The sequence below is a fragment of the Thermobia domestica genome, chromosome 13, assembly GCF_964235325.1.
Source record: "Thermobia domestica chromosome 13, izTheDome1.hap1.1, whole genome shotgun sequence".
NCBI classification, from domain to species: domain Eukaryota; kingdom Metazoa; phylum Arthropoda; class Insecta; order Zygentoma; family Lepismatidae; genus Thermobia; species Thermobia domestica.
Genome location: NC_137466.1, coordinates 206,451,180 through 206,474,407, shown reverse-complemented (window position 1 = coordinate 206,474,407; position 23,228 = coordinate 206,451,180).

Here is a 23,228-nt window from a genome sequence, read left to right as displayed (position 1 = left end):
GTCTGCATGGGCTCGGGCGTACAAAGCATAGATCACTTCATGCCGGGCCGTGAATTTTTAAATATAGAACCATATTTCTTGGACCTAACTTTGTAAACATACTGAACAACGACATTTATCGGATCATATTTCTGGAGAATTTTTAAACCACATCTAAGTTTGTAACTTAAGATCCCCATACTAAAATTCTGATTATCATTGTGCATTTGAGAGCAAAGCTAACTGTGTAGTGGAGAGAAAAAACTAAAAGTAACATAAATAAACATGCTTCCTTATCCATGAGTGAAAATACTGTTTCTTACACTGAATTAAAGGAACAAAAGCATTCAGAACAAGTTCTTTTAATTTTTTTCTCTTCAAGAGAATGTTACTTTATATTTTAGTTATTATTATTATTATTATTATTATTATTATTATTATTATTATTATTATTATTATTATTATTATTATTATTATTATTATTATTATTTCTTCCTTTTGGTGATATCGGAAGAATTTCTTTCACAAATTCTCTACACAAAAATATAGCAATCCCATCTTCACTTATAAAAACAGAAATCAAACTTTACTGAAACTGAATCACAACACAATGGATGTCGAAAATATTACAAAATTACAAGAAGGAGAATATGTATGCTGCAAACGTAAACTGAAAAATTAAAACTGTAATTGTTGTAAATAAAAATACAATTTTGCATTAATTATTAAATTTATGTAATTCGGGCTTATTTCCGACTATCACACAGGCTTGGGCCTAAAGGCTAAAATATATTTCGGACTTGGGTCGGGCTTCATATAAATTCACAGGCCGGGGCCGAGCCCAGGCTAAAAATTCCGGCCTGTGCAGACCTCTAACCTATGCGCCTACATAAAATTATCTTTAACTCCTAAAACGTTATTAACAAAGTTTAATCCATAAATAAATGGCAAATGATAATTTGTCCCATGAAATCTAACACCTTCACAACAGTTATTGATAACAATATTAAACTGTATAATAAAACTTTTTTTTCGTTGAACATTACTCTCAGTGCCGTGCCATGGGGGAAGGGCGAGCGGGGCGACGCCCCCGGGCGCCGTAGTAAGTGGGGCGAAAACTGAAAGGAAAGGTAATACAAAGTGCTCAAAATCAAGTAAAAGCAGAGTTTATTTTTGAAAATTTTCTTACGCTTCGCGGCAACCATGGTGACGCTTCGTCTGTCAACCCTACTCATATATACGAGAGGAAGGGGAGAGCGCCGTCGTATACTCTTGCCCCGGGCACTGATTTTTCACGACGCGGCACTGATTTCTCTATTAGCTCTTACAATCATTTTGTTGAGATTAGAAAAATCCCAGCGTCCACCAAACTGCCTTTTTGTTTCCTATAGAATGACCGTTTTTTTTTTTTGACATGATTTTTTTCTCTTTCTCTTTGGAAACAGTAATGAAATACTTTTTAAGACTTAAAAAAGAAAAGAAAGAGAGAAGTCCAACCCGTTTATATACAGTAACTTATGTCTACTTAATATGTTCAAGCATAATTTCGATATAGGTCTACCGATTTTGATTATTCTTTATTGGTTTGAAACAGTATATATTCCCGTTGGCCCCATATAAATTTCTGTAGGATCTTATGGTAATCTTTGAAGTTAAACTGTGAAACCCCTGTGGATGCTGGGTTGATTGCGTCAAAGTAGCATGCTTAGGCAACCGTTAATTCTTTGGCGTGAATCTGGTTGTATAGCAGTACAGGGGTTGCATTGCAAAGTTTCGAAACTTTTATGCTACAGTGGGTCAAAAAAGTTTCCGTACAGATGTTTTCGCTTATGTATTGTAATATATCTTTAAAAGTACCGAAAGAAAATGACAATTTCTATGAGTTCTCTATAAGGAACTCCATAATAAGCATATATATAAGAAAATAAAACATTTGGAATATATAATTCAGAAGAAAATCAAATACACACAAAATACTAACCATATTACAAGTCAAAAAAGTTTCCGTACACATAAAGAAATGCCCATAAATAAGGGCATCACTTTGCGTTTTGCCGCAGCTAGTGATGAGTTTGGCCTCCTTTGGTACTTCTCGCATTCGTTTCTGCATTGCAGTGACCAATTTTGATGTAGTTATAGGGGAGATGTCCCCCCATTCTTCACGTAATGCATTTTTCAACTAGTCCTTGTTTCTAATATTTTGTTTCCTAATGCATATGCCTTATTCATCGCACAGATGCTCAATAAGATTATAGTCAGGAGATTTTGGAGGAGTATGAAGTTGTTTCAGCTCATTATACGACAACCACTCTTTCACTTTTCGTATAGTGTGTTTAGGGTCGTTATCTTGCTGGGATATAAAAGAGACTCTCATATTCAGTTTCTTTGCACTGTCGTGGAGATTCTGTTTCAAAATGCTTAAGTAAACACGTTGGTCCATTGTACCTTCGATAAAATCCAAATTTCCTACTCCAACCGCACTCATATAGCCCCAGAAAAGCCCACCACCACCTCTAAGCTTCATAATAGGACACAGATGCTTCGGTTCCATGTGCAGTTGGAGTAGGATTCCTCCACACAATAACTCTTACGTCGGATCCATGAATGTTGAGTTCGCTCTCATCACTAAATAAAACAGAGTTTCAGAAGCTAATTGGCTTGTCCATATGAGCTTTTGGGAACTTTACATATTTCTTGGCGTTTGCTCTACTAACATATGGTTTCTCTCTGGCTACACGACAGTTGTAGGCGTTTTTCTTATGGCAGTACGAACTGTTTTAGGAACTATTTGTACACCATAGTCAGTTTCAAGCATATTAGCTAGTTTTGGAGCACCTGTTTTGGGTTCATTTCCGATAGTTCTTTAAAAAGAAAACACGTTTATGATTATCCTTTAGCTTTGTTGGAGGGCCACTGCGCCGTCGATCTTTGCAACTATTTGTTGCAATATACCTATTTAGAATGTATTGTACTATAGAGTGTGATTTCTTTACTGTCTCTGCTATGTTTCTAAGAGATTTACCTTCTTGTCTTAATTTTACTATTAGTTCACGTATTGGAATTTCACTTCTATTTTGATGAGTCGTTTTACTGCCTTTGTAGATCTCCTTTGCTCAAATTTAACTGCAGTAGTACCTTATCACTAGTAGAGCATGCTACTGTCATCTGAAACCACTGAAAATGCTGTTTGGTGTGTGTTTTGCTTCCTTCTTTTGTATATTTGTGCCGTGTATGGAAACTTTTTTGATCTCAATTTTCAGCAAATTAACTTAAATCGTCAGTTATACTATCGGTACATTGAATACCATCACTATAATGTTTACACATTACAAGGAGACAGGTACAAATTCAGCTAATGTAATTGCGTTTTATTATTTATTTATTTTAAGGCGGATCACTAGGTGTTCTCGGTGCTATCCTAAATGCTGCTTGAATAGTGCGGCATTGCTAGATAGTGTCAAGTGTTTACTGATGCCCGATAATAAAAGGAGTAATCATGTATTTCTGCTTAGATACTTACTGGAGAAATTATTTTTCGACCCTTACCGCGATTCCTCTTCTCGAACTGCAACGCTAGAATCAAGGAATTTTCTTATTGTGACTACTACAGTAAACGTACAAATTTGGCAACAACGCATTATGGCGTTCTGCGTAAGTTTCGTCTCAAAATCTATTTACTTAAATGTAAATTAATATTTAAATTAAATATGAAACATAACGCGAAAAATGGTCAATCAATATAGCTATTTCGTAATAAGATTGTTACTTTAAAATACTTTACACATACAAATAAACATTTCATAAAACGGAGCACTTCTAGTAAGATCTAACAGTAAGTGCCATCTTGTGTGCTCATTGTAGGTATTTTCTTTTATTTGTTACATTTTTCGATATCAGGAGACACAATCAAATGAAACAGTGTCTTGTGCTGTAGCTGAAACAATACTCTTATCTTCTAGTACAATATTTATAATATGTAACGTTTCATTGCTCAGTAGTTAAGGGAATGAGCTAAAATATGTACTGACTTCCGGGTGGTGATCCACCTTAAGATATTATAACATTTTAAAATTACTAATCGCTGGTGTACGGATTGACACACTGTACATTATATTGTCTGTTGTTTGTAACATTTGTAACAAGTGCGTTATGTTTGTAAAAAATATTGGCATCTTCTAATTGCAATGATTACGTTTATGTATATTTAGTTACAGGACAACAAAGACAATAGTCCGGTACTTTATGATAACAAATCTTGTGGCCAGACTCGTTTAAACTTGCTTTATTTATGCTGTTAAAGATATAATAAGTGGGGAAGCCATAGTTGATTGAAATGTAGTTTTAATTTCTGAGAAATGAATGATAAGTATTAAGGAAATACAGAGTTTAAAAGTAACAAAAATAGTTTAATTTATTGAAATAATTATTGAGATAACTTTTGGTCATTATTAAAGTATTTTTTTATCGAACTGGGACCATAATATTAAATTATATATGTGTGTTACATAATGTAATATGTGATATTTTCATATTTAAGTTGAATAGCCACGTATGAGTAGAAGAATTACCATTTCAATACGGCGTCCCTCAAATTGTAGTCTTAACATTGCACTCTAACTAGGAAAAGACAGAAAGATACTTGTTTCGGTTCATTAGTTGCTGTTGCATTGAGTATTACCTTTTGTTCAGTCGTATAAAAGGTGTCAAACATTAACGAAACCATTTCAGTTACATTACTCTCAACTTTCATTGATAAATCTTCAGAGAATAGCACTATTTTGAAGTGTATACTATGAAGTCCATTTTGCTCGTCACGGAAGCAACAAATTACCAATGAAGTCAATATAGATAGTAATCTTACACGTGGAAACACTTTGGTAAACATATAGATTTTTTTCTTTTACAACATTAATGCTACAGCAAATCAAGGATAACATGGTATGAAGAAGACTTTATAAAACTTTCCGTTTTCTTTCTTTAGTTCTGTCACAGTTGTCAAACAGAATATTTCTTTGTAAAAGTATACGTTCACAATGTCACACAAAGTTGTAATGTAACCTTTGTGACACAAAATGCTAATGGATTAAATGGCAAATTCGAACTTTTAAGATGTCAATTATTAAGACTGACATCCATAAATAAAATTGTAAATATATTGTGAATAGTGGTTGAACGGGGGCAAATTAACTTTGGAAGTTAGCAAATTAAAAGTCTTTGCAGCCTGTTCTACGCTATTTTTATATATTTATTTATTTGCTTTTTTAAAATAAAAAATATCAAATAAGGAAACTTGAGAAAGTAGGCCAATTAATACTTAAAAACTACTTTTCAAATAATAGTTGTATTTAGCTTGTAATAAACAAAATAGTTTTAACATACAGTTATTAAAACTAAATAATAACGTTATTTAAAAAGTAGTTCACAGGAAACCAAAACAACATGATACGTAACCAAATGCAGTTGAGTTCGTTCCTCTAGTCGCTGCCTTAACTTAAGATTTTAAGGGCACTGTTATTCTGGCAACACTGTCATTTCTATGGATGACAACACTGAACATTCTTCAGGTTCATATTTTCTGTTGTAGAATAACATTATCTATGATTGTGGTAAGTAGCATTTCATTATCTCCTTTCACTTATGAATAAACAAGCAAAAGAAAAATGGTAAATTTTGTATTATTTTTAGTAAGTCAGGTTCTTAACGTTAGAATAAGGATGAAGCTGGTTGAGTGGTATATATGGAGCATGGGATTGTGTGGTGTGGAAAGTTGGACGTATCGGAAGTTAAAAAAAGAAATACCTAGATATTAGGGAGCTTCGAAAGGTGATGTTACGGGAATATGGAGAAGATAAAACGAACAGAAAGAGTTAATAAACGAATAATTTTTAAAACACGTAGGAAAGTATGGTTTTAACCACAAGCCTTCGTAGGAAGGCAATTGAATCGGCACGTCTTGCGAAGAAATTGTTTTCTTAATAACGGCACATAGTAAAAAATGGTTGTGTTAATTCAACTTAATTTTAACACAGGGTACTGGTTCCAGCGTGACTACCACTATGCGGTGTTAGTTCAACACATACCTCGCGGTGTTGACGTTTAACACAGGGGGTGTGTTATGTCTTTAACACACAACTGGTGTTGAGCCATGCTGTAAGCGTTAATGAACCACAAAATTACTCCCCCAAAATATGTTAAATCGCCTATATGCGTAATGTGTTTACATTATGCTGAGTCTAAAAAAAAAAAAAAACACTTTAAACAAGTAGAAAAATGTACTCCAGTGGTGGTGGGGGGGGGCACGAACCACCAACCACTCAATTACTAGCCGCGTGCTCTTCCGACTTGGCCACGGAGACAATAGAAAACGTCGCTTGTAGAGGGATAAATTGTTGAGGTCTTGAATTTGGCTAATCAGAGTGCTCCTTTAAGCCGCGTATATCCGACGATAACCGTTTGGGATCAGATAAAATCAGCTCGCCATGTAGACCTAATTTTATAACAAAATGACGACTGTCTATTTACTTTATTTTATAGTTCTTCCATATTCACTTTCAAATGATCGGCGACAGTCGCCATCTAATAAAGTTGATGCGTTTGTTGCTTCTAGTACAAAATCGCTTAGAAAAAGAAGCAATAAATGCATCAAATGTGGGAGATGAATTTAGAACACCTAGATAAATGGCACATGCCTAGCACATCTTGTGCTGTTAAAGTTTCTTCAGAAACATTATGTAAAACAATTGAAAACACATCGCGCGGTTTGCATTTTGAAATTTTGCGTATAGACTACCTGGATTTGATTAAGTATTTCTTTCTACTGTGTCTGTCTGTAACTTCAATTCATAAGCCTTTATAATTAGATGCCCAACATATTTGGCAATCACGCAGAAAACAACACCGAAGATTCTACACTTGTGTTAATTTAACAGATAGGCTGTGTCATTTCAACTACCGGCATTTGACACACAACTCCAAATGGAGAGTGAGTTGTTCTAACCACTTGTTTGTGTTATATTTTAACACAATCGTGTTAACACATAGGTATGTCGTTGAAATAACACAACGATTTTTTACAATGCATAGACGGCAAGATGGAAGGAAAGCAAGTAGTGGGAAGAACATGACTAACTGTTGATTTGTAACAGAAGAAAATATTGAGAGATAAAGGTGGAAGATGAAGATTAAGAAACGCGAAAGAAATGTTTTTAGGCCTTATTCCGAAGAGGAAAAGCTCCTATTAATCCCAGAACCTGCCGACAGTCAAAATACTTAATATTAAAATTTTACTTTTACTAGTAGTTTTATATAAGAGCTACCATATTTCCTTGGAAACTTTCATAATGGGAAAATTGGCAGAAAAGCTGTTTATCCTTTTTTTTAGGATTTCCACTTTTTGAAGTAAATTTTAAATTTTCAGTCAAACAGCTACTGCTTACTTACTATTTATTGTAGGATCATGGTTCATACCATTTTTTTTTTTTTTTTTTTTTTTTTTTTTAAAGAATAGAGCATCCTTTCCAACGCTTTCACTCTCTTGTCCGCATTATATACCGAAAAGGGGAAAATCGGGGAAAACCTGGAGTTTTTTCGGAAAAAAATTCAAAATATTTGCGCCCCTCTGGCCCAGACCTGAGTTTAGTGCATCATTACTATTTGGCCTAGGGTCATGGTTCAAACGCCATTTTCTTCAGTATAACAAGCCCTTTCCAACAGTGACACTCACATGTGCTTGTCATACACCTGAACCGGGAAATTCGGGAAAACCGGAATTTTTCTGAAAAATTCATCCCCGTGGGAATGGGTTCACGTAGGGATCTCAAAAAAAATTGAGAAATACTCACAAAATCCGTATGCAAAATTCCAATTTGATATCTTGAAAATGAAGGGCGTGAAAATTCTTTGAAGGAAAAAGTCAAGCCCTCCGCCCTCACTTGGCGCCGCCAAGTTGACCATCCGGTCCCAAAACGCAACTGGACTGTTCTTGACTTGATCAAAAATAATAAAAAGAAATAATAAAAAAAAACAGCTTAAATGTCTGTTAAAGGACCCAAATAAGCAGTCAAAGACAACACTTCGCTATGGTAACAAAAGTTACCATGAATTCTAAAAGGGTTATGAAATACTAGGCCATGCAATGACGTGAGTTTTCGTCTGTTGGAAGACAAGGACAGTGCATTGATCTTTGTTTTGTTCCTGAAGTTACCATTGGGTTAAACCTCTCTTCGAAAAAATAAATAAATAAATACACATAAGTGATAAAAAGAAACCATCTAACTTACCTTCACATCCATTTCTTTCATTGGATGTATGTAGTCTAAGGTGTCAAAATATTACCCATGTCCAAAGATACGTCAAAAAAGAACTGCGATCATAACATCTACAGAACCGAAAAATAAAAGGATTGGTAAGTCTGTGAGAAATCAGAAACTTCCTAACGAATAAATATTGTCAGATGTCGAAATAATTTGTTTGTGATATTATCAGTTGCAACATACGCAAAGACAAGCTTCCTAGAATTATCACAATAATTATGTTACATTTTAACCTCACACAATATGCCCATTGTACCCAGAAGTGTTGTCTCTTCAAATGCATATAGCAATTTAATATAATCAACGTTCAGACAGTACGCAATTTGTATTGTTAAGACATTCTCATTTAGTGCGGACACAAGATAAATATTGCTGTGGATAAACGAATATTCTGTCATTCTCGTCCCGTTTTCACGTGGGAAAATAAACATATTTACCAAAATTTAGCATGTCTGCAATATCCACAACACGAAACAGTTATATAACTAACGTAGTTATGTAAAACGGTTTGTTTATGACATTCAAATGCCGCATTCGTTTTGAGATTAAGAAAAATATTCTTTCAGGAAAGTAAATATGTGAGATAATGGTAGGGTGAATCAATAGTTATTATATATAGATGGTACACGCAACTGTTTATATCACTAATGCGATCTAGAAGCTGTCCATCAATATTTACCCAGTAATTACATGTAAATACTTTTTGTTTTAAGAAAACAAAAACGGGGGGATCAATAGCATACTCTTAACAACATGATGACTATCCAAGAATAGGTAATCACTTATACCAAACTATATTTCTTTGAGAGAGAAAAACGCAGTATGCTTTTAAAGTGATCCATTAGGCACAAGTTTCTAACCCAAATCCTTTCCTGAAAAGCTCTAATTCTGCTGTAATCCTTAGTCTCTGTCGCCATATGCACTATTTTTTTTTATACATTGTTATGAATGTTATGTAATAAAAGAATAAACATTACCAATCATAATGGACATGAGGGATTGTTTAGTTGTCCATACGGATTTCTTGTAATATCTAGGGATGGCCACACAGTTCCGGTTCCGGCGGAACCGGTTCTTGGAGATCCGGTTTTCAGAACCGGTTCCAGACCTAAATCCGGAAACCCGTTTCCGGAACCGGATCCAGTCCTGGATCCGAAAAACCGGTCCGTTCAGAACCGAAAACCAATTCCACCAGGAACCGGTTCTGGCCATCCCTAGTAATATCTGCACTAAATAAGGGCAACCAGATGTCCTACTTGTAACGGATTGTTCATTTCTTTTTTTAAGAAAGTCGCCCAGTGTCCCGAGAAATGGCTCGTACTGATTTGTATGGACTTCAGTGTGTTTTGAATGGAAAGACAAGGAATTCAGCCATGAAAAAAAAAAATTCAAGAGGCGTCTCCTATAGCCTCGCTGCTGAAAGGGGCGCTAAACTAAAAATAAAATCAATCAAGAATTGATGCCCCTAATTCTGGTCTATTATACAAAATTGAAAGTGACTATATTTGTGATTTACTTACTCTTGAACCACCCAACCGATCTCGATCAAATTTTCAATATAGATAAGGTTCAGTTCTCGGGTAGTTATCATTTCACTTTGACAGTGCAACTTAAGAAAGGGGAAAGGGGGACATATTTAAAAATAATCGAAAATGACCGATATATCAGTGTCAAATCAATAGTTTTCGACGTTGAAGATGAATCGTGACACTTCCGATCCCATTTAAGTCCAAACTCAGCCCCGCAACTTGGAGAGAGTGAGGGGGAGATATATATGAAAATGACCGATGTTAGTACCGAATCCATAGTTTTCGGGGTCACTGAGCCGAACAGTAACATTTCTGATGGCGTTTAAATCCAAATTTAGCCCCCATTGCCGTTTATGCCGAAAATGAAACGTATTTTCCCGTGCGAGAAACGGGTATTCTGCTAGTTCATGTTAAATGTTAAAAGATAATGTAAAAAATGGAATAACTTAATAAGAAGTGGCTATTTTCAACAGCTGGACACTTCTTCCTCACTGATACGAACAACTATACTTAGATAAACTATCAAATTATGTCGTTGCCAAGTTTCCTGTTTTTTTTTTCTTTTGTTTTTTTTTTTTTTTAATTGGTTACCCTGCATTCAGATTTTTCTTAACCTTGATAGGAACATGCTCATTATTCCATCAATGAAAATTTCGCAAATTGAATAATACTAGATTAGTAAAGATTCGATACACTATCAAACACAACAGAACGCACGGAAAATAATAATTATACGAATATCTTGCACAGTGGCGTATTTAGGATTTTGTTTCGAGGGGGGCTATGCTCATTCTCCTGAGTAGGTGTATACAGGGTCGTATCCAGAGGTAGTAGGACTGATTATTTTTTAATTGGACATTTTGGTATTATCTGTCAGGAAAGTAAATGTACACCTATTTTTCGATTCTGGCATTTCTGCGCTCCATCCGTGGAGAGTATGAGAATTAAATCAATCAAATGTTTACTGAGGGGCAAAAAGAAAAGTTTAATCTGAATAAGACATTGCAGAGTGGCACAAGCTGTGAATACGAATAGTGCATAGTGTAAATAAAGGGCGACACCGAAAGAGAAAGCCAGATACAGATGTTAAACGGAGATAAAAGAGCAAGAATTGTCGAAGTGGGAACATAAAACACAAATACAACAAATACGCCGACAACTAAACGTTCGCCACGCCCTGACCTTGGTGTAGTGGTTAAGGTGCTGGCTTACAAATGCAAAGGACGCTAGTTCGAATCTCCGGCAAGGACGTTTTTAAAAATTTTTGTTAATTATACATACAGTTCATGAGAGATGGTAAAAGAGGTCGTATTTAGTGTTTCGTAGCAATTATTATTGGTAATGTTTAGTCTGATAATACGTTTTGTCTTTGTGTATTGCTTTTATTCTTTTCTTCATTTCGAAAGAGAAGAATATCCGAACAAATGCCACCAAAATTCCTCTTATTTTGAATGTAAACGCCATTTGCAATTAGTAAAGAATAAAAATTGAACGTTTCGACGTAGCTGCAAAAAGTAAAAAGAAAAACATGGAAGTTGAGGGGTTCGAATCCATACTCATAGTTATTAAAATACAATTTCTACATGTCTTACACTTCTCGACCACATTTCTACGTTAGCAAGTAAGAGGCTTGTGTTTAGGTTAGGCTGGTTAATACATTTTGCAAAGAGGCCCGGTTTAGTTCTGACGCAGCACAGGTGCGAGAAGGGAGCAAAACACTTTTTCTCTCTCCCTCTGTGTGTCTATTTATCTATCTATCTCTATAACGCTATTTGTGAATATCATAACCACCCTAATTTTCAGCGGATTGAGACGAAACTTGGCACAAACATTAATTGTTGAAATATCTTGATGAGTTCGTTAACCAGAATAATCAGACGAAAATGTTCAAAATGGCGGCCCTTCAAACTCTTAAATCCAAGGGAACCAATTTTCGCCCCTTAAATAGGTATTCAGAAAGTTTGAGTAACTTTTCCTCTTTTACTGAAATATTTGTGTGCAGGGACTTATCCTCTTTTATTGAAATATTGGACCCGATTAATCGCCTAAAGAAGGTTCACGCCCTTTCGCTACGGTCAGGCTTTTTTGTTTCTGCAGGAGGAGGGTTATTTTTGAGTTGAGTTGAGTTGATTTTGTGTTTATCGTCCGATTCAGCAGCGAGGCTATATCAGACGTGGACCTACTGATTAACGTGGAATCGGAACCACATGAGCTCCCGCCGGGACTCGAACCCGGGCCTCCCACGCCAAAGGGGTTATTTTTGTATCGGAACAAGATGATTGTTAGTGATTATACGAAATTACACATTGAAAGTTAAGTAACTTGTGAAACGTGTTATTTGAAAGAATAATATAATAAATGTGCTTTTCCCTAACACAGAGAACTGTAAATCATGTATTTCGAGTTAGGGAGCGTGAATGGCGAAGAGTGTTATTTGATTTGCTTTTTAGTAACACATTGCATTGCAAATAAAGGTAGGCAACATTAGTGGTAAGTAAAACAACAACAACAACAACAACAACAACAACAACAATAATAATAATAATAATAATAATAATAGTAATAATAATAATAATAGGTGTTGTTTGTGGTAACGCAATATCTTCCTCAATTCTTCTTCAAACGTAATGATTGTAACGCCATATCTCCCTTACAAATAAAATATTAGCAATTTATATCAAAAGAACGGGAAATTGTAGAGTGATGGGAGCAACGTTGGACACTACGCACTTTGAATGCAAAATGAACGAAGAGTCATTGTCATGGGAAGTCATGGGGCCACGGCAGAGCGCTCTTTAGGCAAAATATCGATAACTTATATCGAGAGGACAGGTGGTGATAGTGGTATGGGACCAACGTTGGACACCGTGCACCCATAAGGCGCATCGAAAAAATTAGAGGGGGCGCCAGCTATCCTTACTTATTTTTACATAATAATATAACATATTGTCGAAATACACACGCGAGTTAGCTAGTAATATTTCATATTATTATTATTATTATTATTATTATTATCAAGAGCGTCTTTTCATTACGCGTTCATGTTTGATATGAAACCAAAGAGAAGATACATCATTCGTAAAAAGAATAAGAATAGCCAGTTACTTTAGCTGTTAAGGACGGCGAAAAATACGAAAAGAGTGAATACCTGTAGCGAAAAGAAATAATACTTCCTTTCAAATGGATAAAAAATCAAGCCGAGATAAATTCGAACTCGCATGGACGGCGCGAATAGCCAGTGCTTTGTCCACTTTTTTTAACTGATTCACCGAATGTTTCAGTAACTTACTTATTGCTAATTTTACTTGCTTCATTCGTTTAACTTGCTTTTTCTAATAACTTATAACGACAGGGACACGAACACAGAAGCATCGAGGACAGTTAAAAATCATAAATGCTCTCCCGCCGGGAATCGAACCCGGGACACCATACACCAAAGGGGCACGTGCTAGCCACTAGACCAGTGGGGAGGGCACTGCTCACTACCTGTGTCGTTGGGGATTACCACAACTGTATTGCCAGCTATCACTTCTGTGGGTTGTATTCTATGATCACATGTTCCTTCTTTGCTGGAAGAGTTAAACCTACATTCTATGTAATACATGAGGTATGTAGACCTACATGCTCTTCATATAATGTAATAAAAGGGTCATGCTGGGAATAAGAAAAAGAACATTCCTTGGACAAAACGGAAACTATTGGCATCAAAAATATTTATCTACGAGGCATGCGCAGTAGTATACTTCAGAATAGTTACTGTTTAGTTCATTAAACGAAGAAAGGGGTATAAAAAGCAAACATGTCATTTCAACGAGATCGACCAAAGTTGACAGAGGCGGAAGCAGTTGATAATTGGTTCTGTATTCTGTAGAAGATCGTATCACAACCTTACGGGAGAGCAGAGAAAGACTTACTAATGCTATCATACAGTAAGGTTTAGTAACACGATCATATAGACACAAATGGATGTAACTGTGAGTACTACAACTTGGATTTAACGAAAGCCGTTTAGATATTCTGTGGTTTGCAGGGTTGTATAAGACACGAAAAGATAAGACACAATACAATTCTTCATACCTTAGCTTCCAGTAGCTAGATACATGCAATTTCTGGTTTTATACTGAAACTCCTGTCGGATTTTAATACATGACGTATTGCAGGATATAAAATGCTTTGCATTACTTGTTTGTTTGTAGACAACTACTAGCTTAGTATTCTAAAAGGTTGTGTATAAACTAGGGATAGCCAATTCCCGAATTATTACTTTCCATACTCCCGACAGTAAAACGGGAAAAATTCCGGAATTTGGAAAATTCCGATTTTGGAATAATTCCGGAATTCGTCCAATCCGGAATTCGGAATTAGAAATTTCAGATTTCGTTAACATTTCGGAATTCGGAAAAATTCGACCGAAAGAGAAATCCAGAAACAGCAGGTAAACGGAGAAAAAAGAGTAGAAATTGTTGAAGTGGAAACATAAAATACAAATACGAATAGGGATGAGCGCGAGTCATGCCAAAATTCGAGTCGACTCGAGTTCAATTCGAGTCGAGTCAAAGGTAATTTTCTTGAGTTCCGAGCCAAGTCGCTGTTTTCAGAGTCGAGTTTCGAGTTGAGTCGAGTTTGATAATGGCTCACTCGCTCGTTCAGCTCGTTTTAACTCGTTTTGAAATAATGGCCTGATTAGAATGGAAAGCAAACGCCATAAGAAATGTAAGCAGTAATGTGGAATGCTTTTAGTGTTGCTCACGACAGGGGTGCATCTCGTCTCGTAATTTTAGTGCATCTCGTGAGGCAATTTTAGTGTATCTCATGTCGTCTAGATAACGAGAAGACAAGAGGTTTTTTGGCTATTATTACGAGACAGACTCAAATGTCGTAATCACCAATATAAGTATATACTGTAGTTCTTAAAATCAAGGCTGAGACCTACACGGTCGTATTCTTGAGCCCAAGCAGAAGACCTACCCGGGTAGTGATATCAACCAGCTCGGCTCGTATCAACTGAGCGAACAGCTCCAGTCGGCTCGGCCCAACTGAGCCGATGACCTGAGCCGGCTATGTTGGAACGAGTCATCGACTCAGCTTAATTGAGCCGATGGCTCGAGCTTTCTCGGTTGGGATGGGTCACCTACTCGGCTCATGTGAACCGGTTCGAGCCAGCTAAGTTGAAACTAGTCCATCGGCACGGTTCGACTCAGCTCAACTAAGCCGATGGCTGAAATTGGCTCGGTTGAACAATTTTTGGCTCGAGCCCGAATACTTGCCCTTTCGGAACTCAAACCCAGAACGTGACCGATGTCCTTTCCTCCTGCAGACTTCTCGATGACCGGGATCGGCAGTCAATTAGCTTTTACTATCCAGATACAAACCGCATATCTTTTAAAGATTATATACGGTGTTGATATAATAATAATAATAATAATAATAATAATAATAATAATAATAATAATAATAATAATAATAATAATAATAATAATGGCATTAAAAGTTTTAAACGCCCTAAAATTTGGCAAAACTTACTTAAAAGTAGAGATTTCGTGGAAAGGGTTTCGTACCTTCAAGACACACCACTGCAACTACCCGAATTTTAAACTCGAGCTTTCCATTAAAGTTTCATGTCGACAGTATTCTACTGTATGTTTTAAGGAAAATAACTGTAATAAATATAACTGAATATCACGCAACAGTAAGGCATATAATAAACCAATTTTTAGGATATGCAGAGGTAAATATAAAAGCTTTGCTACAAAAATACCTACACAGAGCATAATTCAATGATCTCTGAAATACAATGTAACGAAATAGCCTGAGAAACAGTCTACAGAGCAATTGTTACTTAAAGAATGGACATACACTATTTCGAGAATCGAGACAAGACGGGAAATGTTTACGATACTTTTCGTATCGTCTCGATTCTCATCCCCAAAGCGAGACGAAAATTTTGAGTTAGCCTTGTCCCGTCTCGAATGTAAAATGTTAATTCTCATGTTATTTTGTTTGTTTTAGAAACGAGATGTGAAATCCCTCTTCTCGTGGGCAACATTAAACCAAACTGAAATATTCTTTCCAAATGTCTCTGCTTGTGATGGTATGACCTGAGCAATAATTAGCTCCTAGCTTTTAATCTTCTACGAGATAATAATAATTTTTATTAGTTTATTATTATTACTATTATTATTCCTGAAGATTTGATAGTTCAAGTATTGAAACATCCGAGTATTCAAATATCTGAATATAATCTGAATATAATATAGTATGTCATCACCGATCAATCGCCACCAAAAATCCTAAAGTAACAAAAAAAATGCGACGTCCATTCGCACAAGCACCTTCACCTCTGAACCGTGATCGCTACGCGGCAAACGATTCGTCTTTAGTCTGGTTACGTTAGGTTTCTTTGTCTCCGCTTGCAAACTTGTATATTATATTTCTTCGATTCAAAATGTCTTTCATATTTCTTTTATGATGTTGGCAAAGTTTACATCAATAACTTAAGTTGTTCTTAAACCGTTAGTTCACAAGTTTGTTTTTTCTCCACACGAAACTACAAATATGACAGACTGAATTCTCATACTCTTCATTTCTTTCAAAGCAGTCGCCATTACCTGGTCAAAGACTTATTTCCGCCACGGAATTCAGTAAAACTTCTGAATTCAGAAGAATTCCAGAAGTCGGAAACAATCCGGAATTTAGAAAACTCCGGAATTGAGAAAAACTTCGGATTTCGAAAAATCCGGATTTTTCCGAATTCCGAAATGTTAACGAAATCGGGAATTTCTAAATTCCGGATTTTTCCGAATTCCGGAATTATTCCAAAATCGGAATTTTACGAATTCCGGAATTTGTCCGGTTTTACTTCCGGAATTGGCTATCCCTAGTATATAGACAAGCTTTCAGAACACTAAGCTAGTAGCTGTCTACAAACAAACAAGTAATGCAAAGCAATTTGTATCCTGCAATACGTCATGTATTAAAATCCGACAGGAGTTTCAGTATCTTACCAGAAATTGCATGTATCTAGCTACTGGAAGCTAAGGTATGAAGAATTGTATTGTGTCTTATCTTTTCGTGTCTTATACAACCCTGCAAACCACTGAATATCTAAAGGCTTTCGTTAAATTGAAGTTGTAGTACTCACAGTTACATCCATTTGTGTCTATATGATCGTGTTACTAAAGCTTACTGTATGATAGCGTTAGTAAGTCTTTCTCTGCTCTCCCGTAAAGTTGTGATACGATCTACTACAGGATACAGAACCAATTATCAATTTAACCAAGTTGTTGTATTACTACACATCTGCTCCCGCCTCTGTCAACTCTGGTCGATCTCGTTGACGCGACATATTTGCTTTTTATACCCCTTTCTTCGTTTACTGAATTAAAAGTAACTATTCTGAAATATACTACCGCGCATGCCTCGTAGATAAATATTTTTGATGCCAATAGTTTCCGTTTTGTCCAAGGAATGTTCTTTTTCTTATTCCCAGCATGACCCTTTTATTACATTATATGAAGAGCATGTAGGTCTACATACCTCATGTATTACATAGAATGTAGGTTTAACTCTTCCAGCAAAGAAGGAACATGTGATCATAGAATACAACCCACAGAAGTGATAGCTGGCAATACAGTTGTAGTAATCCCCAACGACACAGGTAGTGAGCAGTGCCCTCCCCACTGGTCTAGTGGCTAGCACGTGCGTCTTTGGTGTATGGTTTCTCGGGTTCGATTCCCGGCGGGAGAGCATTTATGATTTTTAACTGTCCTCGATGCTTCTGTGTTCGTGTCCCTGTCGTTATAAGTTATTAGAAAAAGCAAGTAAAATTAACAATAAGTAAGTTACTGAAACACATTCGGTGAGTCAGTTAAAAAAAGTGGACAAAGCACCGGCTATTCGCGCCGTCCATGCTAGTTCGAAACTATCTAGGCTTGATTTTTTATCCAATTGGGAGAAAGTATAGAAAGTATTTCTTTTCGCTACAGGTATTCACTCTTTTCGTATTTTTCACAGTCTTCTAAGTTAAAGTAACTGGCTATTCTTATTCTTTTTACAAATGATGTATCTTCTCTTTGGTTTCATATCAAACATGAACGCGTAATGAAAAGACGCTCTTGATAATAATAATAATAATAATAATAATAATAATAATAATATGAAATATTACTAGCTAACTCGCGTGTGTATTTCGACAATATAATTTTATATTATTATGTAAAAATAAGTAAGGATAGCTGGCGCCCCCCTCTATTTTTCTCGATGCGCCTTATGGGTGCACGGTGTCCAACCTTGGTCCCATACCACTATCACCTCCTGTTCTCTCGATATAAGTTATCGACATTTTGCCTAAAGTGGGCTCTGCCGTGGCCACATGACTCCCCGTGACAATGACTCTTCGTTCATTTTGCATTGAAATCGCTTATTTTTCTGAGTACTATGAGTGCATACTGTCCAACGTTGCTCCCATCACTCTACAATTTCCCGTTCTCTCGATATAAATTGCTAATATTTTGTTTGTAAGGGAGATATGGCGTTACAATCATTACGTTTGAAGAAGAATTGAAAATGAAATGAAATCTTTAAGTTTTACGTCCCACGGTTATGCCGGTTAGGCTAAAGGAGACGTGCTGAGAGATGAGTGAAATGGTGGAATGAAGAAAGTGGGAGGAAACGGGAGAACCCCGAGAAAACCCACGAGCACGGTGTTTGTCCACCACAAAGTTCACTTGGCGGGGGCTGGGATCGAACCCGGGACCCCAAGCACCAGAGGTGAACGCTCTACCACTGAGCCACCGCGCCCCCCTGAAGAAGAATTGAGGAAGATATTGCCTTGCCACAAACAACACCTATTATTATTATTATTATTTTACTTACCACTAATGTTGCCTACTTTTATTTGCAATGCAATGTATTACTAAGAAACAAATCAAATAACACTCCTCGCCATTCACGCTCCCGAACTCGAAATACATGATTTACAGTTCTCTGTGTTAGCGAAAAGCACATTTATTATATTATTCTTTCAAATAACACGTTTCACAAGTTACTTCACTTTCAATGTGTAATTTCATATCATCACTAAGGCGGGCTATACACAACGAGATCAATCCTAGGAAATATCTTAGGATTTATCTTCGGAAAAATGTTATGACATATCTTGTAGGAAATCCTACCCTTTTGTGCCATACACGTGAAGAGTTTTTCTACAAAGTTGAAGAATTATTATGCTAACCAGACTGCACATCCTACTGACATTAATTTCAGGCGCTATTGTTAAATTGGATACCTCTAAAAAAAAAAGGAAAAAGCATAAAAGACAGAAGGGTGCTGGTAAACTTTTGGCGCACCACATTTTAGAAGATTTACAAGTAAAATTTAATACTTTGCATGAAGACATATTTATAAGGAACAAATTTTTTGCAAGCAACATAACTAAATACAAAATAATACACCTGTATTTTATGTTTACTTAGGGTTACTAGTGTAAAATCATTATAAATGTTTTAACGACGGATAAAATAGGTGAGAGACAATGTTTAGCAGAAAGAGTCCAGCTAATTTTTCTAAGAAATGTTACAATTTCGGTAGTTTCTATTCACATTAGTTTAGTTTAGGTTGGTTCAGGTTAGTTACACTTATGTTGCGTTAGATTATATTGGTATATGGGTCCAGCACAATTTTCAAAAAGCTATAAAATTTGGCTTACTTCTATTAATATTAGGTTAGTTTAAGTAAGTTAATTTCATTAGGTTAGATTTGGTTAGGTTGTGTTAGGTCTAAGTATTTGCATCTTCCACTTCTCCTGTAAATTTTTGTATGTTTTGCCTACTTCTGGACCCCTTCTGCGAAACATTTACCTAAGTGAGTGCATATGAAAGATGACCGGTGATACTAATTTCCATCCATCACCGAGGTATTTTTGCATAGTTTACAGAAGCTATAATTTATGTTTACAAGTGGAGCGCTACTACTACGATACCATGACAAGTGCTATTCAAACTCGTATAATTGCCAAAACCCACTCGTTTTCACTACATTCACTGAAGCGCCTGCTTCCTTCGCTCGCACCCCCTCGCTGACGCTCCGGCTCCCGCTACGCCCTGCTATGACTCGGTTAGATAGCATTCGTACTTTCCAGAAACCACCTAACAACTTGGTTTGCGTTTCTTGCACTATAGTTTTTATACTATATATCCGGCCCCCGTATTTGTACGCAAATCGTAAAAGAATTGCAGTTTATCAACAATTGCTTTTCATGGTCCCCTTGAGGGATTTTATCTATGCTATGTAAGATATTTTCATGTCGGTCAACGCAAATCATTTAGGAAACAGTGACAAATTATAATTTTTCAACAATTATTTCGAGTAATACATCTAAAGTAAACCTGCACGATCATAAGATACCTCATCAGTTGTGTTTTCACTTGTTTTGTTTTCACTTTCTCTCACCTGATGTCGCTTAAATCGAAATCTTACGAATTTTCTTTCCGAAATAGAGCGTGCTCTAAACAAGAGAAATCTCATAGGATCGTTCAGAACACAGGAAATGACATGCGATATGTTGCCATACACGTTGAGATTTTGGCTCTAGGACAAATCGTAAGAGATTTCCTAGGAACTATCCTATAATGTATAGCGGGCCTAACAATCATCTTGTTCCGATACAAAAATAACCCTCCTCCTGCAAAAAAAAAAAAAAAAAGCCTGACCGTAGCGAAAGGGCGAGAACCTTTTTTAAGCGATTAATCGGGTCCAATATTTTAATAAAAGAGGATAAGTCCCTGCACACAAATATTTCAGTAAAAGAGGAAAAGTTACTCAAACTTTCTGAATACCTATTTAAGGGGCGAAAATTGGTTCCCTTGGATTTAAGAGTTTGAAGGGCCGCCATTTTGAACATTTTCGTCTGATTATTCTGGTTAACGAACTCATCAAGATATTTCAACAATTAATGTTTGTGCCAAGTTTCGTCTCAATCCGCTGAAAATTAGGGTGGTTATGATATTCACAAATAGCGTTATAGAGATAGATAGATAAATAGACACACAGAGGGAGAGAGAAAAAGTGTTTTGCTCCCTTCTCGCACCTGTGCTGCGTCAGAACTAAACCGGGCCTCTTTGCGAAATGTATTAACCAGCCTAACCTAAACACAAGCCTCTTACTTGCTAACGTAGAAATGTGGTCGAGAAGTGTAAGACATGTAGAAATTGTATTTTAATAACTATGAGTATGGATTCGAACCCCTCAACTTCCATGTTTTTCTTTTTACTTTTTGCAGCTACGTCGAAACGTTCAATTTTTATTCTTTACTAATTGCAAATGGCGTTTACATTCAAAATAAGAGGAATTTTGGTGGCATTTGTTCGGATATTCTTCTCTTTCGAAATGAAGAAAAGAATAAAAGCAATACACAAAGACAAAAAGTATTATCAGTACTAAACATTACCAATAATAATTGCTACAAAACACTAAATACGACCTCTTTTACCATCTCTCATGACCTGTATGTATAATTAACAAAAATTTTTAAAAACGTCCTTGCCGGGGATTCGAACTGGCGTTCTTTGCATTTGTAAGCCAGCACCTTAACCACTACACCAGGGTCAGGGCGTGGCGAACGATTAGTTGTCGGCGTATTTGTTGTATTTGTGTTTTATGTTCCCACTTCGACAATTCTTGCTCTTTTATCTTCGTTTAACATCTGTATCTGGCTTTCTCTTTCGGTGTCGCCCTTTATTTACACTATGCACTATTCGTATTCACAGCTTGTGCCACTCTGCAATGTCTTATTCAGATTAAACTTTTCTTTTTGCCCCTCAGTAAACATTTGATTGATTTAATTCTCATACTCTCCACGGATGGAGCGCAGAAATGCCAGACTCGAAAAATAGATGTACATTTACTTTCCTGACAGATAATACATCGACTTAATGCTCTTCAAAATAGGCCCCTTGGGCATTCACACACTTCTGGTAGCGAGCCTTCCAGGTCGCGAAGGCCTTCTAGAAGTCGTCTTCCGGGATGCCGTTCAGCGCCCTCGTCGTATCTGCTTGGACAGCTTCCACCGAGTCGAAACGATGCCCCTTGAGCTGCCTCTTTATACGGGGGAACAGGAAGAAGTCCGGCGGTGCCACATCAGGGCTGTTGGAGGGTGAGGCAACGTGGAAACGCTGAATTTGGTCAGGAGATTCCTCACAATCCACGCGCCGTGGCAGGGCGCGTTGTCATGGTGGAGCTCCCATTTCCCCACCAGGTCTGATCGCACGCGTGTGATCCGATTTCGCAGCCGTGTGAGCACTTCCACGTAAGATCTTGTATTTACACTCTGTCCAGGAGGTACAAACTCCTTACAGTCAAAAAATGCAATCAACATCGATTTCACTTTCGATTCGACATTCTGGCCTTCTTTTTACTTGGCGATTGTGCGGCTCATGGTATCCTCCTTGTAGGCCTGCGTAAACGTGTCCTTGGTTTCGGTCGCTGATTTTCCCAGTTTGACGCAAAACTTGATGGCGTACCGCTGCTCCAAATTTCGTTCCATCGCAACTGACGACGAGGCATCACAACAGGAGGTCACTAACACAGTGGTTCACACTCAACTGTTTTGCCCATTAAGCACCATTTATCACTAACATTATAATTAATTGTTTGTTAATGTATTTGCTTATTATATACTGCATGCAAGAAGAAAGAAAACACTGATCATACATGAATTAGAACTCCAACCGGAAGCAGGCTCAATCTTGCAAACGGTGCAAGATATTTAAAAAGAGAATGAAAAAAAAAACGTCTCCTTTATGGTACCCCTTCCCGAATTTTATCAAGATGTCTTTCACTTGTGCCATGTAAAAGAACATGTACAGATGTTGTGGGCAAGAAAATTCGTGCTCATATGTAATTATGCGCTGTGTACAGAGCGCAGGTTCAGCTAGTCATTTATAATTTCCTTGAGTACTAAATTTTTTTCCACATGTTTTGTTTTTAAGAGTTCTGTTAAAACGTTGTACGATTTGTTGTTTTAACGAAGACAAGCTCAAAATTGACAAATTCGCAAAGTATCATAAATGACTCTGTGACTTACGGTTCCCGAGATATGGCTCCTTAAATCTCCCGAAATCGGAACTCCTTTTTTTGGCCAATATCTGGGGAACGGTAAGAGTCACGCGAAAAATGCCCTTTACTTACTTAGTTTTTAATGCTCTATCGAGAGGAAGGCTCAAAATTGAGAAATTCGCAAATAGCACACAGAGAGACATACAGTAGGCAATTCAGTAATTTCTAAACTTCGTTGGTAGGCAAGAATCACGCCTATTGAGCTGAAGCTGATGCTGCAAAATATACTTTTATATTAAGCTCTTCCTTACTGGCCTCCATTACCGTAAAAACTCAAGAACTAATAGAATGATGG